Source organism: Acinonyx jubatus, chromosome B3 (assembly GCF_027475565.1).
Source record: "Acinonyx jubatus isolate Ajub_Pintada_27869175 chromosome B3, VMU_Ajub_asm_v1.0, whole genome shotgun sequence".
Classification (NCBI taxonomy): Eukaryota; Metazoa; Chordata; class Mammalia; order Carnivora; family Felidae; genus Acinonyx; species Acinonyx jubatus.
In genome coordinates, this window is record NC_069386.1 from 138218035 (window position 1) to 138234471 (window position 16437).

A 16437-nucleotide genomic window follows, 5' to 3' on the forward strand; every position below is an offset into this window, starting at 1 on the left:
TCCCTGCCTGAGCATTCTACTTGGAAAGGGATGGGTAGTTTCACCAGGTCTGGCATAGATCCAAAGGTTTCCTGCGTGTGTGTGTGTGCATGTGCATGTACGAGTGTGTGCGTTTGCAGATTTAGGCAAGCTATACTTGGGTATCTGAACATCCCTGGGCCTTGTATAAAGACTGCTGTTTCTAATTACTAAACATCCATGCGGCCCCGTGAGTTTCTAATGGGTAAGATTCCTTGTGCTGGATTTTCATGTCATTCTATGGAAAATCAAGACTGTTACGTTCTCTGAGAGATTCTGTCATTTAGAAATGTATTCCGAGGACACGGTGTAATCATCTTAATAATTGATTGCGGGGAAGGAAGTCACCAGTAGCCTAAGTTATTCTCAGCCTTGAACTTTGTCCTCCGTAGTTTATTATACACGTGGAAACATCTTGGTGGATCCATCATCCCAGGAAATTTATAGCAGCAGTCACCCTGCCCTTTGTAATCCACGGGCTGACAATTTCAGCGATGGTAGGTGCGTGAAAGTACTGATGAATGACGGGAAATGTAACTGTCCAACTCCACACGGGATTTCCCTAAGAAATAGACGTTGTTCAGTTAAAAGAGTGGGATCTTTTGACCCAAGTTCGCATAGATCCCTATGACTACCTCTCTGTCCCCTAAGACCTTTCTCCTATGTTTATATATTTCGAGATTCTGTTCAAAAATCTTTCACAACGCCATATATATACATATATATATATATATATATATGTATATGTTTCTTTTTGGATGTGGTCCCCTCTTTCCCAGAGATCCCGCTATACCTGGCTTGTGGCCGTCTTATCTTCAAATACTTTTACTTGTTTTCCTTTCTTAACACTTGTTCGGAACTGCAAGTACTTTGAGAGGAAGGTCGTGGTGTTGCTGATCCTATGGTCACTTAGTACAGATTCTTGCTCAGCAATTATTTGTTGGATGAATAGATGGATGGATAAATTCATAAGTAAAAACTTTTCTCTTTTGCCATCCTACATATATACCAACATCCCAGAACAGTAACCTGATGTGATCTGCATTTTGGTATCTGTCCGTGCTGAGTTGAATAGTCCCTACTCAAAATTCATGTACATCCGGAACCTCACAGTGTGACCTTATTTGGAAATAGTGTTTTTGCAAATGTAATTAAGATGAGGTTATCCTGGAGCAGGGTGGCCCCTGTAGTCAACAGGACTGGTGTCCTTATAAGAAGAGGAGAGGATACACGAAGACATAATATGATGTGAGAATAGCAGCAAAGACTGGAGCCAAGGAACACCAAGGGTTGCCAACAACCACCAAGAGGTAAAGAAACGTGCTTCCTTAGAGCCTTCGGTGGGAGCACAGCCTTCCAGCGCCTTGCTTTTGGACTTTCAACCTCCAGACCTGGGAAAAAATAGACTTCTGATCTTTGGGTCATCAAGTTTGTGCTACTTTGTTACAATAGCTCTTAGGAAATGAACACTCAGCTCAGGAAAGTGCGTTGCAGAGGAGAGACTAACTGTGTCCTGCTGAACTTTAACCAAGGCCCCTCCCCAAACCAAAGCGGATTCCCCATAGCAGGGGAAGCCTACTATTGTAGTAAAAGCAGGACTCACAGAGATTTGCAGTAACACTGAACAGCTGATCTCCCGCTTCCAAGGAGGGAAAGGCAGCGGTGGGGTGGAGGGGGGGAGACATGTTTGGGGCTGAGGTTCAGGTCCCAAGTCACAAGCCGGGGACCACAGCGATCGGCTGAGGTCATGCTGGCCGGACTCCACGGGCAGGGAATGGACAGGAGGAGTCCCATGAGTGCTTTGGATGCAGCAAGTTCTGCCTCTCGCTGTAGTTATTGGCTGGGCATAAGCCATGGGTGGGGTAGCTTTGATTAACGGGCCAAAGAGGAAGTGGGGAGAATCTTAAAACTGCCTAAAAGTCAAATTCCACCTCAGCATTTTCCTTTCTACGTATTTGGCCATCTCGTGTTTGTTCCCTGTTGTACTTACTTTCCAATAAAAGCTCCATCAAGGCTACAAAGCGAGTCCTTCCACATAATCCTTAAGCGATGTACGATTTGGGAAAATGCCACCGTGGGATTCACATTCCTTCGATTCGTAAGTTCTGGGCGACGGGAAGAAGACATTAAAGCACAGTGACCACAAAACCTCACTAATTCAGGCAAATTATCTGGAGGACCTTCCGACTGAATGGTGAGAGATTGGATCTCAAAAACATTGTTTTGAAGAAATCTTGTTTTATTTCCTTCAAGGACAAGCACTAACCAGAAGGAGTCTAGCATGCAGTGAAGGAGGGGCCCTCAGAGGATGAGGTTTAATGAACAGATAAGAATGGTTTATAATTAGTCCATCATGTGTTTGTATGGCAAAGGGTGCTTGGGAGGTGCTTGAAGATGCTTGAAAACAGTATGTGCTCTTAAGTACTTGGAGCATTTCCCCAGAAATTTGTTTAGACAACTAATTTGTTTAGTGCAGCCATTGCTTGAGCCTTTGGTCTACTTATTCCTATTTCCACATGAGAGATGGGCGCGGTAATGAGGTCTCACTCAGTTTATAAATCAGGATGAGAAGACACAAAGGGACATGCTTCCCAGGGAGGAGCTCACACAGCTCTGCCAGAGAGGCTGGGGAGTGGGGTGCTGGCCTCCCACGGACCCAGAGCCGCTCAGTGAACTGACCACCAGACCTCACGCTGGCTTGTGTCGCTCACAGGCACACGTATTTAATCTTCCTCATCCAAGCACCACTATCCTCTCCAAAAACGACTGTCCTTTCTGCTTTTATCCTGTGAAAAATGAATGTGGAATTAGAAGTTGGAAGAATCTGTCTTGGAGGTTTGTTTTTTTTTTAAGTTTATTTATTTAGTTTTCAGAAAGAGAGCAAGCAGGAGAGGGGCAGAGAGAGAGGGAGACAGAGAATCCTAAGCAGGCTCCGTGCTCCAGCACAGAGTCAGACTCAGGACTTGAACTCACAAACTGTGAGATCTTGACGTGATATGAAATCAAGAGCCCGACGCTCGACCAATTGGGCCACCCAGGCTCCCCACACAGTCTTGTTTTAATCCCACTATCAACTGTATGTCTCTCGGTGTACCATTACAATTTTTTTTAATGTTTATTTTACTTTTGAGAGAGAGAAAGACAGAATGTGAGTAGGGGAGGGGTGGAGAGAGAGGGAGACACAGAGTCTGAAGCAGGTTCTAGGCTCCCAGCTATCAGCACAGGATCTGATGCAGGGCTCAAACTCATGAACTGCGAGATCATGACCTGAGCTGAAGTCGGAAGCTTAACTGACTGAGCCACCCCGGGACCCTCTTGGCCTATCATTTGAATCCTCTCTTCATTTCATTATCTAAACAGGAATATTCAACGAGATAATACATATGTTCTCTGGAAACCGTAAATCATACGCAAATGCAAGAGACTATTTACAATCTATTCATTAACAAGCAGACCCAGTAGATGCAGCGTTTCAGTGATTCCAGGTTAAAGAGTCGTGCTTTTAGTTCCAAAGTTCAAGGAGCAGTGTTTGTTTTATGGGTCAGACAGACCTGCTTTGAGTCCCAGTTTTATGTCCTGTTAATGGTGTTTTGGCCATGATGTTGAGCTTCTTGACTTGTAAATTACATACAGGTCAGGTGGAAATGGAAAATGTGCTTAAAAGAGGTATATGGTGCTTCATACAGTGCCTGGCACATAATAAGTGCTTAATAAATGCTAGTGGACATATTATAGCCCAAATAAATTCTTGAAGCCCATAAGGGGACGGGGACAAAGATGTCTACTGCAACATTATTGGCGGTGGTAAAGTGTTGGAGGCAATCTGGTGTCCATTACTGGTAAAATGGCCAGTCAATGGGGGCCCATAGACATGCAGCAGTTAAAGTCGACAGGTCAGATGTACACATGAAGCCACATCTTGAAACATTGGAGAAAAGAGTAAAAAAGAACAGAATATGATTTAAAACACAACATGTAGAGGGTTGATGGGGGGTGGGAGGGAGGGGAAAATGGGTGATGGGCACAGAGGAGGGCATCTGTGGGGATGAGCCCTGGGTGTTGTATGGAAACCACTTTGGCAATACATTTCATATTAAAAAATAATAATAAATAAAACACAACGTATATGTAAGTTAAAACACATGCATAAAAAAACAATGATACCCATGTTGCAATAACTCATTGAATTCATAATGATTACAGACGGAGAGGAATGAGAATGGAATACGAGATGGAAGAGAATCAATGAATGAACGAACGAATGGGTGAATGATAAGGGGCAATGGTGTGCCATAAACACATTGTAAAGATTGACTGACATGGTCTCCCACCCTCAAAGCGCAACTAGAAACTAAAATAAATTTGGCAAAGAGAGCCCAGTGTCTATTATTTTTATAACACTGGCGGAGTCCAGCTTCCAAGAAATACAAAAATAACAACAAAGCCACGCCCTGTGTCAACTTCCAGAGGCCGCTGCAGGAACTCACACATGAGCTGCTCGGAACTACAGACGCGTATTCTCGCAGTTCTGAAGGCGGGAAGTCAGAAATCAGGTGTTAGGGGCTGCGCTCCCTCTGGAGGCTCTGGGACAGCGTCCGGTCTTCGCGTCGTCCAGCTCCTGGTTAGTCCGGGCACTTCTCCACTTGTGGCCAAGTCGCTCCAAACTCCGCCTCCTTCTCTGGCTGAAATAGCCTGGGCCTTTCTCTTCTAAGCACACGTGTTAGGATTCCGGGGATGTCTGGATAATTCAGGATCATCTTCTCATCTCAAAATCTGTAAATCACATCTGCAAAGATATTTTGTTTTGAAAGAAGGTCATATTCACATATTTTGTTTTGAAAGAAGGTTCTTGGAATAAGGATTTGGGCATATATTTTGGGGGGGCTGTCATTTAGCTCTCTACACTCCCTAACTGGGCCTCAGAAGGTAACAAGTCAAGCCCACTCCACACTGGAAGGAGATCCGATGTCTCCTTCCCATTTGGGGCACTCGTCAACAGAATGTTCAGGAAACACCCAGAGGTGTTCATTCAGCCCTCAGAGCCAGGCCGGACTCCTCCCCTCCTGCTCCCAAAGCAGGACAATCCGGGAATCCCTGTCTGTGCCCCAGTGTGCTGCCTGTATGCCCACAGGGAAACCCAGGCCCTCCCGATTCACTGAGGCCCCAGCAAAGGCCACAGCACCTGCTGTCACCCAAATGACCTGAGAAGTCCTTAAAATACTCGTATCCCCACATTGTTCCTGGCACAATTGCTACTCTTCTCGGGGAATCTTTTCTTGATCTTTACATTCGGGCCACCCTCCACTGTATCTCATCCCAGGCCCATGCATGTCCCTCCACAGCAATTAACACACACACACACACACACACACACACACACACACACATATTTAACGTGTGATCATCGGATATAAACTCCATGAGAACGAAGAGAATGTCTGCTTTGCTCAAGATTGCATTAGCAGCTACTAGCACCCCGCCTGGCACAAGGTTGGGTTGATGGGATTCCTGGAGGGTATCTAACCTTCCAACATTGTGACATTCGACCAGCTCAGCTCTTCCCGCACAGCGACTTCACGCGTGAGTTGCGCCCTCTACACCAGGGGTAACGGTGACTTTGCACTGCCCACTTCACATACTCTGTCATAGTAGGATCAGGCTTTGTAGCAAAGCTCTGGACTGGTCTGGGTTTGAATCTTGCCCCTGCCTTCATCTACGTTGTTCTGCTGAGCAAGTACTTGAATCCTCTCAGCTGCTAAGCTTACCCCTAAACCTCTTACATTCTGGAAGAAAGGCAAATAGCAACTACATATTAAAGTCTCTGAGGTTGATTGTGAATGAAGCATTTAGCATAATTCATTACCATCGACAGTCAATATTAACTCTTTATCATCATGTACACACTGACATTTAAAGATGTATTTTACAACAACAACAAAAAATAATGGGTACTAGTCTCTAATACTAGAGTGCTCATTAATTTAAAAACTTAAGTGACTGGACAAATTATTTGTTTCCTCATCTGCAAAATGAGGTAATTTGATGAGATCAGAGGGTGTCAATCACCAGGATGATCAATTGTCTGCCCAAAATGCATCATGCCTCCATTTAAATATATATCTTCTTATGCCTTCTGGGGGTCTCATTACTATTTCCAAATGTCTTCTATTAATCTCATTGATCCAGTCTTGAAAGAAGGTAGATTTTGCCAAGCACTGAGACACGGACAGTTAGCAAGTTGTTGTTTCCCACGTGACGCCATCCAGAGGAATAATACAATTCACTTCTACAACAGCTATAGATCCTTCAGCCAAAATTAGGATCTCAACCCACTAAGCAACTCAGTAAGTGCACCTGCCAGTATAACCTTTCAAGCTGCAAGTGCACTTGGTGGAGAATGGCCTACATGGGATAGGAGTTCAAGATTGCTGATCAGTTAAGGGGCTGCTCAGGTTTGCGTTACGCCACAATCTCTCCATGGAAAGCCCCGAAGAGAAGATCAATAGCCTTGCATGGTAACGTGGTAATTATTGCATTTACGCTGACTCCCTGGGGTCAGTCCTACGAAGTTCCACTATTTGTATATAATACAGAAATATGGTAACTCTACAATGTGTTCATAGGGATTTCATATTTCAAGAGCAGAGTAAACGAATGAATGAATAACTACCTTACAGCAGTTTTCGGTAATACCCACTAACGCTTACAGAATTTGTACGGGGTTCACTGGTGCATTACCACATGGGAGCTTCCGCATGGCAGTGTGGAGGGTGCAAGGCACAGGAGAGAGGAAAAGAAACCTGGCCAGGTGAAGGAGGACAGTGCACAGATGGCTAGCAGAAGACGTGGGGCATCAACCATGGGCTCCTGACTTCTTCTAGATCTGGGCTCTTTCTATTTACACATTACAATTTGCAAAGGCCAATTCAATGCATTTTCCTTAATCTTTTTATCATATTATTGCATATATATATATATATATATATATATACACACACACTTATTACCTTGTAGAATAAGTATATTATTATATATTATCTACTTTATTGAAAGGCAATTATTCACAATGTTTCACTATAGTTATTTTTATTTCTATAAGGTCTGTAGTAATGTCCCCACTTTTATTCCTAAATTTAGTAATTTGAGTCTTCTCTCTTTTATTTTTGGTCCTGATAGCTGAAGGTTTGTTAATCTTTTCAAAGATTATGTGTATCTTTTTAATCTCTGTTTCATTGATTTCTGCCCTAAGCTTTATTTTCCTTCCTTCAATATATTTTTATAATTTGCTCTTTTTAAAATAGTCTCTTAATGTGAAAGTTTGATTGATACAATACATTTCTTTTTCTTTAATATAGCCATTTGTCACTATAAATTTTCCTCTAAGTAGTGCTTTAGTTGCATCCTATAAGTTTTTGCATTTTATCTTTTTGTATTTATTCATCTCAAAGTATTTTCTAATGAACTTTGTGATTTCTCCTTTGTTTTTATTTTTTATCTGTTATTAAAAAAATTTTTAATGTTTATTTATTTCTGAGACAGAGAGAGACTGAGCACGAGTGGGAGAGGGGCAGAGAGAGAGGGAGACACAGAATCTGAAGCAGGCTCCAGGCTCCAAGCTGTCAGCACAGAACCTGACGGGAGGCTCGAACTCACAAACTGTGAGTTCATGACCTGAGCCGAAGTCGGACGCTTAACCAACTGAGCCACCCAGGCACCCCTTATTTGTTATTTTAAAAAAAATTTTAATGTTTATTTATTTTTGAGAGACAGAGAGAGAGAGACAGAGCTTGAGGGGGAAGGGGCAGAGAGAGGGAGACACAGAATCCGAAGCAGGCTCCAGGTTCTGAGCTGTCAGCACAGAGCCCGACGCGGGGCTCGAACTCACAAACCCACAAGATCATGACCTGAGCCAAAGTCGGACGCTAAACTGACTGAGCCACCCACATGCCCCTGTGATTTCTCCTTTGAATGATCTGGGGGTTAATTTGTACTATATGTGCTTTCCAAATTTCCTTCTGTTAATGATTCCTAATTGCATTCCATTTTAGTCAGAGAACATTCTTTGTATTATTTCAATTTATATAAGTTTATTGAGGTTGATTTAATGGCCTAAGGTAGAGTCTATCTTGCAGAATGCTCTATGTATGCTCGAGAAGAATAGGTATGCGCTGTTGTCGAGTGTTTAGTTCTAGTCCATTTACAAGGTGGTTCAAGTCTTCTGTCCCCTGCTGACTTTCTGCTCAGTTTGATACACTATAGAAAGTGGGGTATAGAGGTCTCCAGTACATTATCAAATTATCTATTTCTCCCTTCAAATTGTGTCGGTGTCGCTTCATGTATCATGAGGCTCTCTTTGTTCAATGAGTATATGTTTATAACAGTTATGTCTTCCTGATCATTTGACCCTATTTCCATTGCAGAATGTTTTCCTTTGACTCTAGTAATATATGCCTTACAGTCTCTTCGGTCTGATATTCACAGTCACTGCAGATCTCTTGGTTATTGTTTACATTGCTTATCTTTTTCAACCCTTTTACCTTCACCCTATTTGTGTCTTTGCATCTTAGGTATGTCTGTTACAGACTTTTGAAGAATCTTGAACTTTATTTTCCAACCCTTTTATTCAAATATTATTTTTTATACATTTTAATATTTAAAATCTCCCTATTTTTGAATAGTTTTCGAGACACAATCATTTCTCTTAGGAAGTTAATTATACTTTTATTTATAATGTGTATGGTTTTCTTCTGCTCATTGTGTTTGCTCTCTTTCTTCCATGTTTCTTTTCCTGTAAGTTTTTTTTTTCTCTGCTTTTAACATTACAGCATCTCTTAAAATGATTGGAGACCCTTGATTGTTCATTTATATTTGGGAACGTGGCCGTGAAAGATTCATTGAAACCTTTTATGTGTGAAGCAGGGTTTATCAACTCTGGGCCTTCCTAGAGGGCAATTGGGGAATTTCAAACATACTTCCGAGGATCCTTCAACTGTATCCTCTCCAACTGATTGCTTTTCCAAAGATTAATCCTCAAATTTCCTCCCTAGGGTAGAGAAGTAGGCTTTCAGTGCTCTGGGAACCGAAAGGGAAACTATCACCCGGGGTATCATAGTTCTGTGGGCAGTCTTGCACTTAGGACCTTCCCCCTTTCTTTTCGTCATGGCCCTTGATCCCTGTGTCTGGGATTCCATAATCCCATACGCCATAATCAATTTCATAATCCCAGAAGTCCCAGTTGGAACCAGACTCCTCTGGTTCCAACTTTCTAAAGAATAGACTCGACTTTTCCAAGCACTGGTTGGAGAGAATGGACTGGTTATTGGAGAAGAAGCAGATCTAGGCAGCTTGCTACTATTCACTCAGTTAGAACCTCACTCCAACTTTCAGAGCACTCCACGCTCACATTCAGAGTTCCTTACACTAGTTCCTCACATTTTTTTTCCCATTTCCTTCTCTTGCAGGAAGAATATGCTGGCTTCTTACAGTCATCTCCCTGCAGAAAGTGGGGTTATGCCCCTCTCTGCCCTATCACAACAGTGGCCAGCTTTTCATTTATCAGCCATCCTCCATATTTGAATACAGCTCATTTGCTACGATTGACTTCCTAATTCTTTTCATCCTCTGCGTTTATATTTTTAATGTTATTTTTTTCTCTTATTTTATTGTTCTTTGGGGGAAAAAAGCAAAGAGGAAGTGTATGGTTTTAACCTACCATGTTTAAACAGATTTCAGGAACAAACTCTGTACCGTCAACATCTCCATTTTTTTTGGTCACAGAAGGAATGAAGAAACAGTGCTCAGTCGGTTGCACGTCCGACTTCGGCTCAGGTCAGGATCTCACGGTTCGTGAGTTCGAGCCCCGCGTCGGGCTCTGTGCTGCCAGCTCAGAGCCTGGAGCCTGCTTCCAATTCTGTGTCTCCCTCACTCTCTGCTCCTCCCCTGCTTGCGCTCTGTCTCTCCCTCTCTCTCTCAAAAATGAATAAATATTTTAAAAAAAGAAACAGAATTATTATGATAAGAGTCCCAGGTAGTAAACCACATAGTAGATCACAAAGAACTTTACCAGGTTTTAGAACAATAATCATTCAATATTTTTCAGTTTCTGAAGTCAAAGAAACATGCCTGTTATACTAGTTTTTCAGAAACTATTAAGTGGTTTTTTTATTCACAACATCCAAGATATAGAAACAGCATAAAGGTCATTGACGGATGACTGGATAAAGAAGATGTGGTGGACACATATAATGGAATATTATTCAGTCTTAAAAATAAAGAACCCTACAGTTTGGGACAACATGTACCTGGAGGACATTCTCCTAGGTGAAATAAGCCAGGCACAGACACACAAATACTACATGATCCCACTTTTATGAGAAATCTAAAGTAGTCAAACTCATAGAACCAGCAAGTAGAGGAGTGGTTTCCAGGGCTCGGAGAAGGGAGAGATGGGGAGGGGACAGTCAAAAGAATAAAATCTCAGGTTTGCAAGATCAATGTGTTCTGAGTCTAACGTAGAGCATAAGGTCTATACTGGACGATGCTGTCTTGCATACTTAAGTATTTACTAAGAGGGCAAATGCTATATTAAGTGTTCTTGCTATACAAAGTAAGAAATAATAGCAGAAAGTAAATTAATTGTCATTTATTTATTTATTTATTTATTTATTTTTAAATATTTATTTAAGTGCATGAACCAAACTGAACAGGAGAGTGGCAGAGAGAGAGAAACAAAGAGAGAGAGAGCGAGGATTGCAGGTGGGCTCCATGGTGTCAGTGCAGGGCCCAATATGGGGCTCGATCTCACGAACCACGAGATCATGACCTGAGCTGAAATCTAGAGTCAGACGCTTAACAGCCTGAGCCACCCAGGCGTCCCAAAGTAAATTCCTTTTTAAAAAGAAGGGGATGGGAGGAACTTTCTAGAGGCGCTGGATACATGTATAACTTTGTTTGAAGCAGTGTTTCATGGGTATATGCTTCTCTCCAAACTCATCAAGCTGTATACATTCAATATGTACAGCTTTCTGTATGTCAATCTTATTCTTAAAAAGTGGTTAAAATAAAGAGAATAGGTGCTCTGTTTGATAAATTAAGAAACGCATCTTACCTCTCAAGTTATCTTGGGTAATTTTGTTACCATGAGTCATCTCCATTCACCATGTGGACGTGGCTGCCGAAAAAGCGGTGTAAACATATATGTATCTCTGTCTATCTATCCATCTGTCTCCATCCATCTACCTATCCATCTATCCGTGTATGTATATGCAGATATGTGTGTACATATATGTGCATATGTGTTATATATGTCTGTGTGTTCGTGTGTATACCTATGTATGTGTATATATACATGCATATAAGTGTATGTATGTGTGTATAAATATGTATGTTTTTATTTGTATTTATATTTATGGATTTTTTTTTCTGCTTGTTTTATGGAAAGGAAATGTCAAGAACCAACCATTTCATGAAATCAGTTTTATGAAATTTTTGTTCTGCTTCCTTCAAGTTAGTCTTAAAAGGGCAGAAGATTTATGTGCAACATGGGTTTACTCAGTTACGGTCTCACCTCCCCCCCACCTTAGGTGTGCAGAGACATTTTGTACCTCACCACTCACATGCGAGATCTTTTAGAAATGGAACCAGTGCATGTTGAGCAAGTTCGCAGGCCCTCTCTTACTGGCACGTAATGAATGAGTAACAGGATTCCTTGACAACTCTTTAGTCTTTGGCCACTGAAGTCACTTGATGACAGAGTCCATTTCCAGAGGCTGACAGTGGAGCGAACTGCTAAGCATCTCTTTTCTGCCACAGCCTCTTTGTTCCCTTGAGACTCGCATAACAGCATGAGGGCTTCCGAGTTCCATTTCAAGTCACTGTTAAATGAATCCATTTTAGTGAACTTCTTATCCATTTTCCCATCTTATGCATTCATTCTTGCATGGCAACCCATAGCATCCCTTTTTAGCCGAGCCATTTTACTGATGAGAAACTAGTATTAAAAACAAAACAGGGGCGCCTGGGTGGCTCAGTCGGTTAAGCGTCCGACTTCGGCTCAGGTCACGATCTCGTGGTTTGTTGAGTTTGAGCCCTGTGTCGGGCTCTGGGATGACAGCTCAGAGCCTGGAGCCTGTTTCGGATTCTGTGTCTCCTCCTCTCTCTGCCCCTCTCGTGCTCATGCTCTGTGTCTGTCTCTCAGTAATAAATAAACGTTAAAAAAAATAAAAAAAAAAAAGAACAAAGTGATCAGCTCAAAACTCACACTTGATCAGAGATGAGCTATCCCACAGCATCATTTCAAATACCTAACCTGGTCATCTGGTAACTTTTTAGCCAGCATAGTCTTGTTCAAAGCAAGGCGTCCTCTCCCACTCTCTTCCTCTCTCTCTCATACACACCTATGATGCAAAATTTAAGTAGATAGGGATAGATACAAAGATAAAAGGAAAGAGATGTGTAGCTATAAAATAAAAATTTTAAATGCCTTCAAAATGAAAAATCCCTCTTTTTATTCTCGGCTTGGAAAAAAAATATATCTATCTGCCCTAATTTCAACAGCCGATTCTCTTTCTGGATATTAGAGGTCTATAGGTGCACTGATTTCATTAGAAGAAGGTGTTTCCATGATCCTTTAATAAAAAGATTTGGTCTAGCATAATAACTACCCAGCATTTTATTTAAGTTGCTGGGTATGGTGTTTCTCAGTAGGAACAGCAATGATGATCACGTGTTCCTACGAGGGAACTCGTTCTGACACGTCTTGTTAGCTGACAGCTATGTGGGGCACTTGCCTCCCAGCTTTGGGACTGGTTTCAAACGCAGCCTTTGTGAAGGCGAAGGAAATCCTCGTAACTCCATCCAGTGACAAGTAGAGGGAATGGGGTCAGACTGGGGATGTGTACTGTGAGGTGAAGATGGGGCTGTGATGGGGCTGTCACGAGGAGGCAGACTGAGCGTCGATTACATCCTGCCTCTGCCCCGCCTCCCCTCTCAAATAACTTCTTTGCAACCCCTGTAGGACCCACTCCTGGGCAATGAGATGGGCCACCTGGTCCCTGGATTTGGATCCATCACCTCGTTCCCCCAGAAGAAATGGTGGAAAATTCATCCCGTGACATAACTCTTGAAGACAGATCCCAGAGATCTTCACACTGGGGATTTTATCAAAGGGACTATTGGGGCGCCTGGGTGTCTCACAGTCTGTTGAGCGTCCGACTTCGGCTCAGGTCATGATCTCGCATCCATGGGTTCGAGCGTCGCGTTGGGCTCTGTGCTGACAGCTGGGAGCCTGGAGCCTGCTTCCGATCCTGTGTCTCCCTCTCTCTCTGCCCCTCCCCTACTCTCACTTGGTCTCACTCTGTCTCTCAAAAATAAATAAATGTAAAAAAAAAAATTAAAAAAAAAAGGGACTACCTATATACACAAGCTGAATTCACGAGACTTTAAACAAATCGCAAACACTCTAAGACTGCATTTGAAATGAGGTGATCACACGAATATTTATTGGAAGATTTTAGTTAAATAAACTGTGGTATATCTATTCGGGGGACCACGATTTATTTAACTAAAATCTTCCAATAAATATTCGTGTGATCACCTTCATTCACTGTCATTGAGAGGACTGGTATGTTTACATTGACACTGAGGATTTTGATGATTAATCTTGAAGGACAAAGCTGGTTATAAACTGTCATTTAAAAATACTGGGGCTCAGTCACTTTAGCATCTGACTCTTGATTTTCGTCTCAGGTCATGATCTCACAGTTTGTGAGATTGAGCCCCCAGTCGGGCTCTGTGCTGACAGTGTGGAGCTTGCTTGGGATTCTCTCTCTCTCTCTCTCTCTCTCTCTCTGTCTCTGTGTCTCTCTCAAAATAAATAAATAAATAAATAAATAAATAAATAAACACACATTCAAAAATTAAAAAAAAAAAATTGGTATGATTTCATTTATATAAGCAAAGAGACCAAAAAATATGCCTGATAATATGTTCAAAACATTAAGGGTGCACGTTTGGTTTGTGGCTTTGCGGGTGAATTCGCCTTGTATTTTTCCATATATTTGCTTTTTGATATTAACATGTATTCACTTTCCAATCAGACAAAGGAAAAAACAAAAGCTACCTTTTGTATGGAAATACAAAATATGGCATTAATTTGAGACTCAGAGGCAACAATTTTCCCAGTTAAGGTCCAACCTGAAAGGCCCCATTCTAAGAACCTTCATTTTGCTAACATCTGCTAACTGGACTAACGGCCTGTCTCTCAACGATGGGTATACAGTTGGAAAGCATTTGCGAAAACAGGAGGGGCAAAATAATGACGTGGTAACAAGTATAGGCTCCAGAGCCAGCCTCCCTGGAAAGGAATACCAGGCAACCGCATCCTGGCTGTGTGACCTTAGGCAACTTACTTATCCTCTCTGAGTGATCAGTCTCCGAATCTGCAAATGACGTAATGTGCCCACCTCATGGCTGTGTCAGGAAGACAAATTCAGCTAACATTTGTAAAGCATCTGCAACAGTGCCGGCTACATAACAAACATTATACGCATTTTTGATAAATAAGTACAATGCTATGTGGTACACTCAGCTGTAGAATTTAGGTTTCAAACGGCCACAGCAAAACCTTCTTTAAAGTGTATGATCCCGGAATCATGTGCTTTACATAGTCCTCTCTGTTCCGTCTTGTATACATGTGTGAGCAATACGGCAAAGGCAGCAATGAGGCCAAGGATGTAAAACTCATCTTGAAAAATAATGAGTGCAAAGTAAGAGTGGAGGCAATTGCTTTGTTCTCTCTCTTTTTCAGACTATTCTAAGTAGGTCTGCTCAAATCAGTGTTGCAGTTCGAATAATTTTTCCGAACAAGGGCAGAGTTATATGTGAAGTATCTGGCATGTTAATTGAAAGGTCCTTATGACTGGATGTCCATTCCAGTTAGGGGCCATCTTTTAAACTAAGATGGCTGCCAGTTAAATCAAGAATCAATTAAGCGCATTAATAAAACAACCCTGTCAACTCCCATTAGACCTGGCCCAGACCTTCTTCTTCTCTATTAAGCAAGCAATTGTTAATCACAATTTTTATCAATATCTCAGAAACATGATCTGTAATTTGCCTCCAGTAAATGAATAATACCAATTGGTTACCGACTCTAAGTGGAAAGGACTCTCCCAAGGGAGAAGGGAAGTCCATATTCTGTCACTTCCTGTTTGTAACGGGGAAGAAGCCTTGGCGAGTTGGACGAAGACAAATGCAAACATGGTTTTCCAAGGCATAGAATACGCCCTAAGAAGTGAAAGAGAAAATGATGAGAGACATTTGAGAGGAACACTTGGTAGCGTAAGTGAAAGAAGGGTAAAAAGAGGCAGAGTCTGCATATTGTCATCTCCGTTAAGAAGTTGAGCTTGGCCAAACCAGGGTTTACTCAGGACATCCTCCCTATGGAGTGGTAGAGAATCATCATGTGAGACAGCAGGCCACTGCTACCTGGGACCTTACGGTCTTCGACAGTCAAAGATATTTGACACAGTAGTTACGTCAAGTGTGGTCGTGTGCTTTAGAAGATCCACCTGCAGAGGTCGGTGGGTATGAAGAGAGTAAACAACGAGGTTCAGCCTGGGGAGAATTAATACGACAAAGATTCATTGTTCCATTCTCTTTTTTCTGTTTGAAGTCGACAGGGGGGTGCTGGATGGGCAGAATCTTTGGTCTCAGAGGGCTGGGTCACAGTTAGAAACAGGATAGCAGGTTATTTGGTCCAACCCTCTACTCTTTTCACGAATGCCTTCTGAATCACAGTTTTCTGGCTAAAATCCTCCAGTGACCCAGAGCACCCAACTTTGAGAAGCAACCCAAGCCTGCCTGGGTGTTCCAATTCTTGCAGGATTCTTCTGTTGATTCAGAAAACATCTCTCATGCTCGTTTCCGTGGTTCTAACATCAGCCATGTCATGGGGTCTGGTCAGTTTGCTAACGTGGAAATGAGTTTGGAGTACAAAACCAGGGTGAATCTTAGTTCCACCACCAGGAATGCTATGACTCGCGGTGTCACCCTTTCTTCACTGGGGAATTCTCACTGCAAAAAATAATAACCGTATCATCTTTCATCGCCCACAGGGAAGCTATAATAGTCTTATTAGAGTGAGAGAAGGTATATGAAAAGAACTGTTTCATATTGTCAAGGCTCTTGTTACCATCCCCTTTCTCTTCAATGCAGATTCAGTTGGTTCTTCTCAGTTCTCTTCTTAGGTCTCAATTTCTCTCCACTGCTCCCGAATGACGGCCAACCACCTCACTTAGTTTAGACATTTGTCTGTAAACTTTTTGTCTCAAACGAGCAGACCCCAAAGCAAACATATATCTGGTTTGCGCAGTTGTGGTTTGGATTGTCTACCAGTTTTGTCTAAGAAGTACAATGCAA